This window comes from Neophocaena asiaeorientalis, unplaced genomic scaffold (genome assembly GCF_003031525.2).
Source record: "Neophocaena asiaeorientalis asiaeorientalis breed wild unplaced genomic scaffold, Neophocaena_asiaeorientalis_V1.1 scaffold93, whole genome shotgun sequence".
NCBI lineage: Eukaryota > Metazoa > Chordata > Mammalia > Artiodactyla > Phocoenidae > Neophocaena > Neophocaena asiaeorientalis.
The window spans coordinates 815,889-821,171 of NW_020174273.1; positions in this window are offsets into that span (position 1 = coordinate 815,889).

Sequence of the window (5,283 nt, forward strand, 5' to 3'; positions counted from 1 at the left end):
CCAAGCCTTCCAGATCTTAATTCTGTGCCCTTGACACTGTGTCACCACTCTTCATCCATGTCTTTTATTTGCTACACAGATGCTTGTACATTTATTCTCAAAACAACCCACAAAAGTTCCCCCTTACTATTAATCAAATGATCTTCTAATACCATTGAGTAGGCATTTGCCAGGACACAGGACTGGGAATTGGGAGACTTCAGCTATAATATCAGTGTTCAGTAATCTGTGGTCTCTGCACACCTCACTTAATTTCTATTTCTCCACCTCCTGCTTAGACCTTTCTTTGGTCCAACAAACATCTCACTTAGCATCTCTACTTGGCTATCTCACAGGCATATCAGCTTTACCATATCCAGAACTGAAATCTTGTTTTATTACCCCTCATTCTGTTTTTCCCCCAGTCTTCTCCATCTCAGTAAATAACATCGCAATAAGAAACACTCCGTAGCTCGAGACAAAAAATTTAGAGCAATTCTTTATGACACACTCTCCCTAAATCCCAATATTAAATATTTTCTCAAATTATCTATATTCTGCTACCATAAGCCTATTCCAAGCCTGAATACCTGGTTTGATACTATTACTATCATGTTCCACTTCCCTCTCCATACCATTCTCTACACAGTACTGTACTTAAAATTTATTTTAAAATGTAAATTGGATCATGTCATCACTTGCTTAAAGTCCATGAAAGTCTCCTTATTACTCTTAAAATAAAATTCAAATTCTTTTTCATTTAGGTCTATCGAGTCTCATCTCGTGCCACTCTTGCCTTCGTTGGCAATGCTCCTGACATACTGGTCTTTTTTCAGTTCCTTACTTGTTCCAAGTTGTTTCGTATCTCAGGGTGCCTTTGCACATGCTCTTTCTTCTGCCCAGATCACTTTCTCTATTGCCCCACATAGCTGGTTCATTCTCATCCGTCAGGTATTAGGGGAAATATAACTTCTTAAAAGAGGTCTCCATTGTCCCATCCAATCTAAAATAAGCCTCTATCCCCTTATTCACTCTCAGCGTCACCAGTAATTCTTGGTAACACTCAATTATTTTGCTAGGGTTGCTGTAACAAAATACCACAAACCAGGTGACTAGACATGTACTGTTTCACAGTTCTAAAGGCTAGAATCTTGAGATCAAGGTGTCAGCAGAGTTGGTTCCTTCTGAGAGCTGTAAGGAAGACTCTGTTCCATGCTTCTCTTCTAGCTTCTGGTAGTTTGCAAGCAATCTTTGACATTACCCTGATATCTGTCTTCATGTTCACATGGTGTTCCTCCTGTGTTCATATCTGTACCTGAATTTCCCCTTTTTATAAGGACACCAGCCATATTGGATTAGGGGCCCAGCCTACTCCAGTGTACCCTCATCTTAAATTAGCTAATTACATCTGCAACTAAACTATTCCCAAATAAAATCACATCCTGAGGTACTGGGGATTAGGACGTGAACATACGAATTTTTGGAGAGTACACAATTCAATTCATAACAAGCACTTTTCAAAATGTATTGTGTGTGTGTTTGCTTATTTTTTTAGTGACCATTTCCTCTACCAGACAGTTTATCTTTTACTTTTTTTTTCATATAGATATACCCAATGCCCTCAATAGGTTTGGCACCTGATAGTTGATAAATATTTATTGTTTTACTACACATGTAATTACATGACTTATAAAGTCTATTACTGTTCTGAATTTTGTGATTTTGCTTTCTCTATACCCAGTTTTATCCTTATAATTTTACCCAATGCCATCCTAGGGCAAAGTTTTCAAAACGTAAACCATATGTCAAAATAAGGCAAACATAAATTCTCTTTTGCTCTATAATTTCCTAAATAATTCAAACCAAAGTATATATGCTTTTAGAAAGGAAATGGAAGTATTGCCATAGTTCACTTGGTAATTTTTCAACCAACTTTCCATTTCCTTTAGCTCTGAGGAATGAGACCCGAGAATAATAATATAAAATGTAACCCCACTATATACTACACTGCACAAGAGAAACTTGAGAGAAAGCACCTCTACAATTCAAAATACCACTGGCTTATACCATACTGTCTATGGAGGAATTGTCTTTCCTTCTTTTTATGTCTATCCCACTCCAACAAGAGCCCTGAATCCTGTAATAGCCTACTTTCTGAATAAACTGAATCCTGCATTTATTATAAATTTCCTCAGCCTTCTCTTACTCTCCCTTCTTACCAGTTCCATCTCCTATGCTGTCAAAAAAGCATGAGTCTCCCATTTTAAGAAGGCTTGTTTTAAATCTTCCAAATCTATTATTGGATCTGGTCTCTCAACTCAACCTCTTTGATATTTTTCTTCAGCCTCTTTAAATCAATCATGTCACCTCTGCTAGACGAATCTTCCAAAATTGCCATTTTCATTATGCCACTTCCCTGACAAAACTATATTGGTACCATATCACCTACTGGATCAGGTTAAAGATTCTGAGTCTCCATTAACTAGCCTCAGATTGCTCATCCCTTTTTTTAACTTCCACTGTCTCAAACTTAAGCCATCTGCTTTATTTTTCCAACAACTCTTGCCAATTTCAACTCTCTTGCTTTATTTATGCTGCTTTTCCAAGTGAGAAAGACTTGACTACTTCTTCCTGAAAAATCCAGCTCTATCCAGTCTTCAATTTCCAGCTAAGGAAGTTTTTCTCATAGGTTTGACCCTTCCAGTCCATAAAATCTTCTCTGTCTGAAATTCTGTAGCAATTTTATTTGGGAAGCAAAGATAGAAAATATATTTATTTTTAGTTAGATGAGTGAACATTAAACTTTTGGTTTATCTGTGCTTTTTGGCATTCTTCATATCTCAGTAAATAGACAACCAACTTCAGCAGCATCCACAATTAAGCTTGAGCTACATGGAATCAATTAAGGCAAATCCTTAAACAAGACGGAGTTTATTTCATGTACAAACTATTCTCTTTATATTTCTGTGTTATGCTCTTATTATTTTAATACCTAAGTACTTTCATCACACCAGCTAATGTATAAAGTAGGAACAATTGCAAGATTTCATAAGAAATAAATTACATCTAAAATAAACCTAGAGAAGGTCTATAGCACTTAGTAGAAAGCCTTCACAAACACATGTCAGCAGAAATCACGGAAATTATAAAGCTATAGAAAGTTCATGGGAAAACATTGAATATTTTTCTCACCCCAAATAATGTTTTCTCTGACAACTTTATTTTGTACCTAGTTGCTTTAATATTTTTAATCATTTATAACATATTAAAAGATTATTATGCTCCTGACTCAGGATTCAACTTCAAACTTACAGTGTAATACTGATTTGGGGAAAATGGGAAGCACAAGGATAAAAGAATATTAGTAGACTACAAAAGTGTGTTAATTACGAATGCATTTCTTTAAAAATACCAAGAATAATCTCACCCACATAAAGAACACATTATCCATAATGTAAAGTGGAAATACATTAAATGCTGGGCATGTATTCAACAATATTAACTTTGTGATGCTTATAAAAACTGTGAAAAGTGTAAAATTTTACACTTTTGATTTATTGTTCAGAGTCTGTCTTCCATACTAGACTGTCAACTTTCTGAAGGTAGTGGCCGTGCCTGTGTTCTTTAGTATTCAATCCCATCATACAGACCCAGGTGGCCAATACTAAGGTTACTAGCCACATGTGGCTATTGGACACCTGAAATATATGGCTAGTTCAAGTTGATTTATAACTAAAACACGCTGAATTTTGAAGTCTTAGTAAAAAATTACAGTATATCAATAATCTTTATGTTGAAATAATACTGTACAGATATTGTGTTAAATGAAATTTATAAAAAAATAAAATTCACCTGTGTCTTTTCTACTCTTCCTAATGTGGAAGTTACAAAATTTTAAATTGCACATGTGGCTTAAATTATATTTCTGTTGGACTGTGCTGATCTCGACGGTGCATAACACCTCATAAACCTTCAGTAAAACCCCCTTATATGAATAAGTGAACACATTTCATAATAAGTTAAAGTAGCTGTATCTTGCCTCAATTATTTATTGTCAGTTTATAATATTAACTGTTTAAAACCATATTTTAAATTTTATTTTAAAATATTTACTTATTTATCTTGCCTGCACTGGGTCTTAGTTGTGGCACACGGGATCTTTGTTGCGGCATGTGGACTTCTTAGTTGTGACATGTGGACTCTTAGTTGCAGCATGCTTGTAGGATCTAGTTCCCTGACCAGGGATCTAACCCCAGCTCCCTGCATTGGGAGCACAAAGTCTTACCCACTGGACGAGGGAAGTCCTTAAAACCGTATTTTTTTTTAATTCTAGAAAATTTCAATTTTATGCTCAAAAAATCTGACTTTTTTTTCCAATATACTACTATCTTTCACATTATTTATACCATGCAGCACAAATAAATTTTATTTTTTTCTAGGCTGTTCATGTGACACATTAAAACATGTCTGTTTAAAATAAAATCCAAATTTTCAATTTTCCACATAAACCAAACAACATATTTCATACTTAATTTAAAATTGAATTACTCTTTTCTTTGAATTGACTAGATGTTTTGACATTGTTAATTTTTTGGTGATACATACTATCATATTTACAATAAATATTTACCAATATACCTTGAAATAAAGGTATATGCCAATATATCCCCCAGCAAGGTTGTTCTGCCTCCACTCTGTTCTACAGACAGCTTGCTCACTGACACACAAGTTCTACTACGAAGAACCAACCTATTCACCTATGTTAGTCCTTACAGGCAAGACCAAACCTCTCTTGAATACTAAAATTTAATAGAGCTTGGGAAAGTCTAGCCTAAGAATAACTAAATTAAGAATTACAGTTAGAGCCTGGATTTTTTTTTTGTTTTTTTCTGCGGTACGCGGGCCTCTCACTGTTGCGGCCTCTCCCGTTGCGGAGCACAGGCTCCGGACGCGCAGGCTCAGCGGCCATGGCTCACGGGCGCAGCCGCTCCGCGGCATGTGGGATCTTCCCGGACCGGGGCACGAACCCGTGTCCCCTGCATCGGCAGGCGGACTCTCAACCACTGTGCCACCAGGGAAGCCCTAGAGCCTGTTTTTGAGCACACCATATTGCCATCTGCTTCTCCTCTACCTTAGGCATCCATGGTCTATAAAATTGAGATTTTTGATCTTAATGACAAGAAATAATCATGGATCCTGACAGAATGCAAAAGAGGAGCTTTCCAGTAGCACAAAGATATAGAACTGCTAAGCAGCATTTTTTTCTCCAGAAAATTTTAGAACTGGCCAGTGAAATCTAGCCCA